Source organism: Prionailurus bengalensis, chromosome C1 (assembly GCF_016509475.1).
Source record: "Prionailurus bengalensis isolate Pbe53 chromosome C1, Fcat_Pben_1.1_paternal_pri, whole genome shotgun sequence".
Classification (NCBI taxonomy): Eukaryota; Metazoa; Chordata; class Mammalia; order Carnivora; family Felidae; genus Prionailurus; species Prionailurus bengalensis.
Window position 1 is genome coordinate 39,938,302 of NC_057345.1, and position 12,959 is coordinate 39,951,260.

The window sequence follows — 12,959 nt, forward strand, 5'->3', positions numbered from 1 at the left end:
TAATAAAAGGAGTACAGGGAAGGTATCAAGAGAAAGTACCTCTTAAGGATGCATTCTACAGAATAAATAAAAAATGAACAAAGGATCTAAGTCCTTAGCAAAAGGAGCCATAGGTGCAACGGCTTAAAACTGTAAAACTATACAGTAAGTGACAGCATCAGAAAGTGTCCCGTGTGACTGGAGCACTGCATGCGTATGGTCCTGTGAAAGCAAATGGGACTCAAGAGGTATAACAAAAGAATCATACCCTAAAAATGCCTTCTACGGCATGCTAGAATATTTAATCTAAAAACTGTAGAGAGCAACTGAAGGGTTTTAAGCAAAAAAGTACCAAAATTGAATTTCTTTATTAGAAAAATCACTCTTACTATAGTAGGAAGGATATACTGAACATACAGTGACCACAGTCAGGGAAACCATTGCAGTAAATAGTCCAGGAGATAAATGATAAGGACCTAAATCAACTCAGTAATTGTAGCAATAGAGAAAAGAAACTAAGTTCAAAAGATTAAATTTAGTCTTTTATAAAGTTGGTACTCAACATCTATAGAATGAATAATGAATAAATGAACAAATGAATCAGTACAATTAAAATCAATAATGTAAACAAAAGGTATGCAAGAAATTAGATACAATAAAATTTGAGATGAGATCATCTGAAAAAGGTAATGGATAAGAATAAGGCTAAGATGATCCCCAAGATTCTAACATGAGTGACTGACTAAAACAAACTTCAAAAGAAAATATAAGAGGGGTGCCTGGGTGGCTCAGTCGGTTAGGCGTCCTACTTCAGCTCAGGTTACAATCTTGCGGTTTGTGACTTTGAGCCCTGTGTCAGACTCTGTGCTGACAGCTCAGAGCCTGGAGCCTGCTTCAGATTCTGTCTCTCCCTCTCTCTGCCCCTCCCCTGCTCATACTCTGTCTCTCTCTGTCTCTCAATAATGAATAAATGTTTTTTAAAAAAATTTTTAAAGAAATATAAGAGAGGAAGAAATTTATAAGGACAAACTTATGGGATTAGCACTGAACATGTTGAGCTTGACATCTAAATATTCCGTAGAGAGTTAAAAATATGAATCTAGTACTCAGGAGACAGGTTTGAGCTTGAGACAGAAATATGAAATCAGGGAGCCAGGTGTTAGTTAAAGTCACAAAAATAGAAGAGATCACCCAGTAAGACCTCATCATGCTAGAATAATAGGATAAGGGATCTACATTTGACCTAGTTGGTAGTTAAGAAGTACTAAAAACTACAGCAGTAACATTTTCTTTTGTCCAAGTTTGCATAGGATGGGACTGATATAACAAGGAAATAGTACAGGAAAATTAGCTTAAACAGTTTTTCCATTTAATGTATCAATTGTTTTACACTTTAAAAAAAAAGCATCTGACTAGGAGGAATCACTAGGTTTTCTCACTATAGGAATTTAGATTTATTTCTCTTAGAACATGCTAAAGCAAAAACAAAATAAAACAAAAACACTACTTAGAAGCAAAATAATGCAGTAGGAAAAAATATTTTAATGTCAGCTAAGTCGCCATGGGGAAGTTGCTTTACTTCTGAGCTTTAGTTTCTACAAACAAGAGTGATAACACCTCACTTAAAGGTTATTAATGTTTATGAAAATTCTTAAAAATATATATGATGTCATTACTAAGTTCTTTATAAGTGGAAAATATTTCCCCCTAAGTAACTCAAACCTGGAACAACACAGTCTCTCTGCAGCAACACTAATATTGGTTTTTTTATTTTAATTAAAGTAAAATTAACATACAGTTTTATTCATTTCAGGTATACAATACGGTAACTCAATAATTCCATATCTTACTCAGTGCTCATCAGAATAAGCATACCCTTAATCCCCTCCATGTATTTCACCCGACTACCCATTCACCTCCTCTCTAGTAAACATTACTTTGTCCTCTATAGATAAGAGTCTGTTTTTTGATTTGTCTCCCATTTTTTTCCTTTGCTTCTTTGTTTTCTTTCTTAAATTCCACATATGAGCGATTTGTCTTTCTCTGACTTATTTTGCTTAACATTACACTCTCTAGATCCAACCATGTGGCTGAAAATGACAAGATTTCATTTGGTTTAATAGCTGAATAATATTCAATTATATATATATACACTGCATCTTATTTATTCAATCCCATATCAATAGATTCATAGGTTACTTCCATAATTTGGCTATTGTAAGTAATGCTGCCATAAACAAGAGGTGCATCTATCCCTTTTTTTTTGCCTTTAATGTTAAGTTGGACAGATAGATAGATATACATATACATATATAGACAGATATAGATGTATAGATATATAGATAGATATTATATTTTTTCAGGAATAGAATTTAGCAATTCATCACTTACATATGACGCCCAATGCTCATCCCAACAAGTGTGCTCCTTAATGCCCATTGTCCATTTAGCCTATCCCTCCACCCAATACCCCACCAGCAACCCTCAGTTTGTTCTCTGTATTTAAGAGTCTCTTATGGTTTGTCCCCTGTCTGTTTTTATCTTATTTTGCTTCCCTTCCCCTATGTTCATCTGTTTTGTTCCTTAAATTCCACATATGAGTGAAATCATATATTTGTTTTTCTGTGACTGACTTATTTCACTTAGCATAATACACTCTAGTTCCATCCACATTGCTGCAGCTACTCTGGAAAACAGTATAGAGATTCCTCAAAAAATTAAAAATAAAACTACCCTACAACCTAGCAATTACACTACTAGGTATTTATCCAAAGGATACAACAATGCTGATTTGAAGGTGTACATGCACCCCAATGTTTCTGGAAGTTCTATCGACAATAGCTAAAGTATGGAAAAACCCCAAATGTCCATCGACTGATGACATCTTCTTTACTCATATATAAATGAAGATCCCTTATCCTATATCCTATATCCTATATCTTCTTTATTCATATATAAATGTAGATCCCTTATCCTATATCCATATATAATATAAATATATAAATATATATGTATTTATACACACACACAGTAGAATATTTCTCAGAGATCAAAAAGAATGAAATCTTGCCATTTATCGCTTTGAATTAGTGTTTTTTTATTGTTTGGGTAGATATCCTGGAGTGTGAAATGGGATCATACAGTAGTTTATTTTTAATTTTTTGAAGAAACTCCATACTGTCTTCCACAGTGGCTGCACCAGTTTGCATTCCCATCAACAGTGTGTGAGTTCCTATTTCTCCACATACTTGTCAACACTTGCCATTTCTTGTGTTTTTTCTTTTATTTTAACAGGTATAAATGATCTCACTGTGGTTTTGCTTTACATTTACCTGATGATGAGTGATACTGAACATCTTTTCATGTGTCTGTTGGCCATCTGTATTTCTTCTTTGGAGAAATGTCTGTCCATGCCTTCTGCCCATTTCTGAATTGGGTTGTTTTTTAAGTGTTGAGTTGTATCAGTTCTTTATATATTTTGGATACTAACCAATTACTGAATATGTCATTTGCAACAATCTTCACCCAAGCAGTAGGTTATCTTCTACTTTCCCTGGTTGTTTCTTTTTCTATAAAGCTTTTTATTTTGAGGTAGTCCCAAATTTTTTCTTTTGTATCCCTTGTCTGAGGAGATGTATCAAGAAAGATGTTATTACAACTGATGTCATCTGCTCTCTTCTAAGATATTTATGGATTCAAGTCTCACATTTAGATACTAAATCCATTTTGAATTTATTTTTATGTATGGTATAAGAAAGCAGTCTAGCTTCATTCTTTTGCTGCCCACTTTTCCCAGCACCACATGTTGAAGAGAATGTCTTCATCCTATTACATACCCCTTCCTTCTTTGTCAAAGATTAATTGAACATATAATTGTGAGTTTATTTCTGGGCTATTATGTTCCATTGATGTATCTACCTATTTTTGTGCCAATACTATACTGTTTTAATTACTACAGCTTTGTAATATAACTTGAAGTCTGGAATTGTGATACCTCCAGTTTTTTTTTTCTTTTTCAAACTTGCATTAGCTATTCAGGGTCATTTGTGGACCCATACAAATTTTAGAATTGGTGGCCCTTGTTCTGTGGAAAATGCTATTTTTATTTTGATAGGGAACGTACTAAATGTGTAGATTGCTTTGGGTAATATAGGCATTTTGACAATATTTGTTCTTCTAACCCATGAACATGAAATGTCTTTTCATTTGTTTGTGCCTTCTTCTTTCATCAATGTTATAGTTTTGAGTTCTTTGGCTAAGTTTATTCCTAGGTAATTTATCATTTTTTGTGCAATTGTAAATGGGACTGCTTTCTTAATTTTTCTTTCTGCTGCTTCATTATTGGTATATAAAATGCAACATATTTCTATACATTGACTATCCTGCAACCTTAATAAATTCATTTATCAGTGCTGATAGTTTTTTTGGTGGAATCATTAGGGTTTTCTATATACGGTATCATATCATCTGCAAACAGTGAAAGTTTTATATCTGCCTTAACAATTTGGATGACTTTTATTCCTTTTTCTTGTCTGACTGCTGTGGGTGGGACTTCCAGTACTATGTTGAATAAAAGTGGTAAGAATGGACATTCTTGTCTTATTCCTGATCTTAGGGGAAAGCTCTCACTTTTTCCCCTCTGAGTATGATGTTAACTGCAATTTTTCAGGTAAGGCCTTTATTATGTTGAGGTATGTTCCCTCTAAACCTAGTTTGTTGAGGGTTTTCATCATAAATGGATGTTATACTTTGTCAAATGCATTTTCTACATCTACTGAAATGATCATATGGTTTTTATCCTTTCTTTTGTTGATGTGATGTATCACGTTGATTTATTTGCAAATAATGAACCACCCTTGCATCCCAGGAATAAATGCCACTTAATCATGGTGAATGAGGGGCGCCTGGGTGGCGCAGTCGGTTAAGCGTCCGACTTCAGCCAGGTCACGATCTCGCGGTCCGTGAGTTCGAGCCCCGCGTCGGGCTCTGGGCTGATGGCTCAGAGCCTGGAGCCTGTTTCCGATTCTGTGTCTCCCTCTCTCTCTGCCCCTCCCCCGTTCATGCTCTGTCTCTCTCTGTCCCAAAAATAAATAAACATTGAAAAAAAAATTTTTTTTTTAAAATCATGGTGAATGAGTTTTTAATGTATTGTTTACTTTGGTTTGCTAATCTTTTGTTCAGGATTTTTGTATCTGTTCATAAGAGATATTGGCCTCTAGATCTCCTTTTGTTGTGTCTTTATTTGGCTTTGGAATCAGGGTACTCCTGGCCTCATAGAATGAATTTGGAAGCTTTTCTTCTTCCATTTTTTGGAATAGTTTGAAAAGAATAGGTTAACTTTTCTTTAAATGTTTAGAAGAATTCACTGTGATGCCATCTGGTCCATGACTTTTGTTTGTTGGGAGTTTTCTGATTACTGATTCCATTTTATTGATTCCATTTCATCAGTCTGTTCAAATTTTCTATTTCTTCCTATCTCAGTTTTGGGAGTTTCTACATTTCTAGGAATTTATCCATTTCTTCTAGGTTGCCCAACTTTTTGGCATATAATTTTTCATAATATTCTTTTACAAACCTTTGTTATTTCTGTGGTGTCAGTTGTTATTTCTCCTCTTTCATTTCCTGTTTTGTTTGAGTCTAACTAGATGTTTATCAATTCTGTTGATCTTCTCAAAGAGCCAGATCCTGGTTTCATTGGTCTGTTCTATCATTTTTTGCTTTCTATATCATCTGTATCTGCTCTAATCTTTTTTTTTTTCTATTTGCAAGAGAGAGAGCACAAGCGGGGAAGAGAGGCAGAGGGAGACAGAGATAATTCCAAGCAGGCTCACCCTCAGTACAGAGCCCAACACAGGGCTTGATCCCAACACCCTGGGATCATGACCTGAACCAAAAAAGAGTTGGACACTCGGGGCGCCTGGGTGGCTCAGTCGGTTGGGCAGCCGACTTCAGCTCAGGTCATGATCTCACGGTCCGTGAGCTCGAGCCCTGCGTCGGGCTCTGTGCTGACAGTTCAGAGCCTGGAGCCTGTTTCAGATTCTGTGTCTCCCTCTCTCTGACCCTCCCCTGTTCATGCTCTGTCTCTCCCTGTCTCAAAAATAAATTAAAAACAAAACAAAACAAAACAAAACAAAAAAAAGAGTTGGACACTCAACTGACTGAGCAACCCACATGCCCCTGCTCTAATCTTTATTATTTCCTTCCTTCTGCTGGATTCAGGTTTTGTTTGGTCTTCTTTTTCTAGCTCCTTTAGGTGTAAGATTAGGTTGTTTATTTGAGACTTCTCTTGCTTCCTGAGTATGCCTGTAGTGCTATAAACTTCCCCCTTAGAACAACTTTTGCTGCATTCCAAAGATTTTGGAACACTGTGTTTTCATTTTCATTTGTCTCCAAGCATTTTTTAATTTCCTCTTTGATTTCTTGATTGACTCACTCATTGTTTAGTAGCATGTTATTTAACCTCCATGTATTAAGAGTTTTTTCCAGACTTTTTCTTGTAGTTGATTTCTAGTTCCATTACATTGTGGTCAGAAAAGATGCATGGTATAACTATGATCTTTTTTAAATTGTTGAGACTTGTTTTGTGACCTAATATGTACTCTATTCTGGAGAATGTTCCATGTGCACATGAAAAGAATGTGTATTCTGCTGTTTTAGGATGATAATTTTGAATATATCTATTAAATCCATTTGATGCAGTGTCTTTCAAAGCCATTATTTCCCTGTTGATTTGTTTAGATGATCGTTCCCTTGATATAAGAGTGGTATTAAAGTCCCTTAGGGGTACCCGGGTGACTCAGTCAGTTAAGCGTCCAACTCTTGGTTTCAGCTCAGGAGACGATCTCACAGTTCACGAGTTCGACCCTGCATCAGGCTCTGCGCTGACAGCACAAAACCTGCTTGGGATTTCTCTCTCCTCTCTCTCTTACCCTCCCTCAAAATAAGCTTGCCTGATTGCTCTCAAAAAAAAAAAATTTTTAAGCCACCTACTATTATTGTATTACCATTGATTAGTTCCTTTATATTTGTTGTTAACTATTATACATATTTGGGTGCTCCATGGTAGGTGCATAAATATTTACAGTTGTTGTCTTCTTGATGGACTCCCTCTTAAAGATTATGTAGTGTCCTTCTTTGTCTCATTACAGTCTTGGTTTTAAAATCAATTTTAGGGGCATCTGAGTTGCTCAGTCGAATAAGTGTCTGACTTCAGCTCAGGTCATGATCTCATGGTTTGTGGGTTCGAGCCCCACATCAGGCTCTGTGCTGATGGCTTGGAGCCTGGAGCCTGCTTCAGACTCTGTGTCTCTCTCTATGCCTCTCCTCCACTCGCACTCTCTCCTTCAAAAATAAACATTAAAAATAAATAAATAAATAAATAAATAAATAAATAAATAAATAAAATCAATTTCATCTGATATAATTATTGCTACCCTGGCTTGCTTTTGACATCCATTTGCATGATAAATATTTCTCTCTCCCTTCATTTTCAATCTACACATGTCTTTAAGTCTCAAGTGAATCTCTTGTAGGTAGCATATAGATGGGTCATGTTTTTTATCTATTCTGTCACCCCTTGTCTTTTGTTTTTTTTTTCATTTGACCCAAATTTATTTTTTTTTTTCAATACATGAAGTTTATTGTCAAATTGGTTTCCATATAACACCCAGTGCTCATCCCAAAAACCCTATGTCTTTTGATTGGAGCTTTTAGTCCATTTACATTCAAAGTAATTATTGATAGGTATGTACTTATTGCCATTTTGTTATTTGTTTTGAGTTTGTTTTTGTGGATCTTCTCTGTTGCTTTATTCCCTTGCTCTTTTCTCTCACCATGTTCTCTTTTTTGTGAGTGATATATCAAGATTCCTTACTCTTTATTCATTACTATTACTGGTTTTTGATTTGTGGTTACCATTACATTTGTGTAATGTCTTCTGCATACACCAGTCTATATTAAGTTGATGGATGCTTACATTTGAACCCATTCTTTGTATCTCTCCTCATCATATTTTAGGTATATGGTGTTAATTTTTACTTCCTCTTATTTTACGACTCTTCTGACTTTTGTGCTTCTGACTTTTCTTACTCTTACTTATGGTCTTTCTTTTCATCTCAGAGTCCCCTTTAGTTATTTCTTATAGGCTGGCTTAGTGGTCATGAGTTCCTTTAACTTTTGTTTGACTGGGAAACTCTTTGCACCCCCCACCCCCTGCCCCTGTATTCTGCATGACAGCCTTGCTGGATAGAGTATTCTTGACTGCAAATTTTTTCCTTTCAGGACTTTGAATACATCATGGCACTCCCTGCCTGCCTGCAAAGTTTATGTTGAAAAATCCACTGATAGCCTTATAGAGTTTCCCTTTTATGTAACTGCTTACTTTTCTCTTGCTATTTTTAAAATTTCTCTTTACCACTACTTTTTGCCATTTTAGTTTATGTCTTGGTGTGGACCCCTTGGGATGATTCTGCTGGGGACTCTCTCTGTGCCTCCTGAATCTGAATTTCTGTTTTCTTCCCAGTATTTGGGAAGTTTTCAGCTATTATTTCTTCAAATAAATTTTCTGTTCCCTTTTCTCTCTCTTCTTCTGAGATCCCTATAATGCAAATGTTATCATGCCTGACAGGGTCAGAGTTCCCTAAGTATTCTTATTTTGCGTAATTTTTTTTCTCTCATCTGTTCAGCTTGATTACCTTCCATAACTCTGTCCTCCAGGTCACTGATTCATTTTTCTGCATCTTCTAGCCTTCTGTTTATTCCATCTAGTATATTTTTTTCCTTCAAGTGTATTTTTAATTTCATTTATTTTGTTCATCATCTCTTATTAGTTCTTTTTTATCTCTGTGTTACAGGTCTCACTGATATCTTCCATTCTTTTCACAAGTCCAGTAGTATCTTTATGATCATTAAATTCTCTATCAGGCATATTACTTATCTCCATTTTGGTTAGCTCTCTTGCTGTGATTTTGTCCTGATCTTTCATTTGGGGCATATTCCTCTGTTTCCTCATTTTTCCCAATCCTCTGTGTCTACTTCTGTGTTTTAAGCCAGCTACATGTCTTGCTCTTGAAAGTAGTGGGCAGAGCAGACACTTCTGACAAGGTGGTGCTGGTCCTCTTCCATCAGGGATGTGACACAACTGCCAAGACTGAACCAGCTGGGGCTGCTCCACAAAGCCTGCACAGGTCAGGGCATGGTACCCACAAGCTGTTCATGCAGGTTATCTTCCAAAGAGTACATTCAACTACCCTGGAGACCAGGACTAGAGGGTGCCACTCCACAAAGCAAGTTTGGGTGTGGGAGCAGTTTTAACAAGGTGCATGCATCCTTCACAGGAGGTGACCAGCCACTCCCCCCGAGCCTAGGCCCCACAAAGCATGCAGTCGGGAAACTCAGTGTTGGCAAGGTTTGCTCTTGGGACCAAGGGAGGAGACTTGCAATGTGGGAGTGAGGCAGTCTCTGCTGGAAGAGGCAGGGCACCAGTGAAAGCATATTAGGTAGCGAATGTGAATGCAGCAATGGTTCCAGCAGGTGTCCGTGGATTTATGCTGGGGAGGATGAGAGGGAAATGGTGCAGGCCAGCTCCTTTGTTCCTGGAGAAGTCCCTCAGTAAAGTCTGAGATTAGTAAATAACCTTTGCTCCTATATGCCCCCAAGCATTTTTCAAACTGCTACTTCTATGCTGTTTGTTATGCTGTCTCTTTAAGGGCCAGGCCTCAGCTTCCTACCACCGTCTGGGCTCTCCTAGAACAGAGAGGGCTGATTTTTAAAGTTCCGGGCTTTAAGTTCCATTGGTTGTTTAAGTCCCTCTGATTTTTAAAGACAAATGCTGGGGATCTGTCTTCCCCACGCAGCCTCCTCAGTGTGACAGTCTGTTTCTCACCCCTGTCCATGGCTGCAGCTCCCTTCCTCCATTGGCCTGACCCACAATGTTTAGCTCCCCACCACATCTCTGTCCTTTTTACCTCTTCAATATGGCCTCTTCTCTACATTTAGTTGTGGGGCTTGTTCTGCCAGTCTTCAGGTCATTTTCTGGGTTATTTACACTGATATGAGTGTTATCTAGTAGCATCCGTGGGACAAACTGAGTTTAGGGTCCTCCTACACTTCCATCATCCCTGCCAAGTCTCAGATCACATGAAATCTGAACAGCTTAGAGTCAGATGGGGTGAAAGATATAATTAAAAGCTGTGATGATCACTAGCTGAACTGAACTCTCTCAGTCAGTTCCTAAGCTACAATGTGATAGTAAGTAATTTTAAAAGCTACGTAACTGCTTGGAACTATTCATCTCTTATAAGCCTTGGTAAGGCAGGGGCTGAATACTGTCTTTTATTTCTTGGTATTAGGCAGAGTTGAATGAATGTGAAAATGCTGCAAAAATTTACTACATGAAGATACTTCATTATATAATTATAATAATTGATAAAACTTATGAGCACTTTATGTTCTAAATACTTTACACGTATCATGTCACTCAGTCTTCATAATAATAACTCCATAGAGTAAATGATATTGTCTCCACTTTATAGAGGGTGAAATCAAGGCCCAAAGAAGTTAACTACATATCCCAAGGTCACATGGACATTAAGTGGCGGACCAAGCTATAAAGGAAAGACACCATCTGATAGTGGTGTACAACACTGCTGCCAGCCCATAAGGTACCTTTGTATGAACTAGGAAGAGGAGTCTCTTTGGGAGGACACAGCTCCTTGCCAAGGTACACAACTTGGCAAGATTGCCAAGGCTAGATTTTAGCCTCTACTACCCCCTTATCTGTGAATCCTCATACAATAAACCACCTGCACAACTCTAAACAGCAGCCCTGGTATAACAGGCCAGCAAATGAACTGAAATGGTTTATACAGTCATTTAGATCTCTGCTGTTCAACATGGTAGCCACTAGCCACCTGTGGCTATTTAAATTTAATATTCTGTTCCTCAGTCTCATTGGCTCATGAGCTATGGGTAGCCACTACCAGTGCAGATACAGAAGAACATTTCCATCATTACAGAAAACTACTTTGGACAGCACTGATTCAGAGTATACATGCAGGGGCATTAGGATGTTTATAGATACTAGGCTTGAATTTTCTATTATACATGCATACATATACATATATAATCTATCCCAATTATCTCTATTTACATCTTGCATTCCTAAGATTATTACAAAAAGTATGTGCACAGGATGAGAATTTTTTTTGAGAGAGAGAGAGCAAATGCAAGTGAGCAAGGGGCACAGAGAGAGGGAGAGAATTCCACAAGGTGCAGAGAGAGAGGGAGAGGGTGCACAGCCTGGAGGAGGGCTCAAGCTCACCCTATGCAGGGCTCAAACTCATGCACCGTGAGATCATGACCTGAGTGGAAGTCGGACACTTAACCAACTAAGCCACCCAGGCACCCCAGATGAAAATTTTTCAATGACACTTCAACCTGATTTTACTGAATTTCCAGTATAGTGTGGATCTGAAGGAACTTGCAGAAGGGAACAAGAGATATAAAAATTTTTCATAGAACAGAAAAAATAATTATTTACAGAAACACTGAAAAAAAGTGAGTGGAACAAAACTATTCATAGAAGAAAGACAATTTTCTTATAAGTAATTATTGTTACAGCATCAAAACTTCTTAACTTCTTTATATTACTTGCAAGAATATGTCTTATGAAGGCATCTTAGGCAGATTCTTTAGAACACGTTTTGGATATTTCCCTAAAGTCTTAGAAGAATATTAGGACAACTTTAATACATTAAAAAAGTATTGCTGATTTTAACTTAGTGCTCCAAAGTACCAGAAGTAGACAAGTTAGAAGAAGCTCAATGAGGAGAAATAGAATTGTTAGGAAAAGATACGGACTCATGACAAAATAATATATAAATATATATAGTGAAACTAAGTGCCTTTAAAAAGACCATAATACCTAAATCCAAATAAATGGAGGACATAAACTTTAAAGAAAACATTCAGCAACAATGCAACGGTACAACTTGGACAAATCCAATAATGTAAATGAGGCCACATTTAATAGAACTTAACAGATTTCAGAAAACACTATTTTCAAGTGTAGAAATAGCCTTTCTTCAGCTGATAAGTGGCAATAGCAGTGCACATTACTTAGCACTGAACTTTTTTTAATTCAAAGTACTAAAAAAAACTTGGAACAGGAATCTGGTACTGATGATCTAGCATTCTATTTTCTTTTAACTTTGGTTCCCATAATGCCATAATATATCATCATCTTTTTCTAGAAATGGTTTTCATGACCCTAATAGGATATATCCAAAGAGATAAACTAACAGGTTTCCTCCTAGAAGGAAGTAACATGTGTGCTGATGGAGTTCATTCAGAAAAGAGTTCACACTTACTCCTACTATCCTCTCCAATATCCACCTCCTCATTGAATTCTTTTGACATATTTTTAAATACATATGGTTTAAATTTTTAAAGGGAAAAAATACCAAAGTAAAAGAAAAAAAGAATAAGTTTGGTAAAACCTAGGAAAAATAAATATACAAGAAATATTTTTCTTAAACATTTAAACCTGTATAAAAGTCTACATGATAAACTGAGTACATTTGTTTTTTAATAAGTGTTCCATATCTGAGAGATTCCAAAGATATCAAATGATGTGGTAGTTGCTATAGAAACTATTCTCTTTTAATGAAACTCAGATTAAATAACTGCATAAAACAAATTCAAATGTGAAATGCAATTACTATTCTAAAGTATATTTACATATTTGATTTTATAATGGTTATAGAAAATAAGATAAAATATTAAGAATATCTTTTATGTGTGCAAAACCAGTGGCAGTTACAAACTTAATTGCAACTCTGCCCTTAAATACAATAATGTTAGAAATAATGAAATTTTATCTTATAATATAAACTCATACAAACTGTACCATTCTACTGCTACTTGGAAAAGTGCTCATTTGCATGCAGTGACACATTTCTGAAATTTATCATTTTGCATAA

The 12,959-nt window shown here is 36.4% G+C and overlaps 1 protein-coding gene across 2 annotated transcripts in view; it reads right to left on the reverse strand.

Annotated features, from left to right (window-relative positions):
- AGBL4 (AGBL carboxypeptidase 4) overlaps nucleotides 1–12,959 on the reverse strand; it is a 1,479,620-nt gene that overhangs the window by 1,423,824 nt on the left and 42,837 nt on the right. The window lies entirely within an intron of this gene.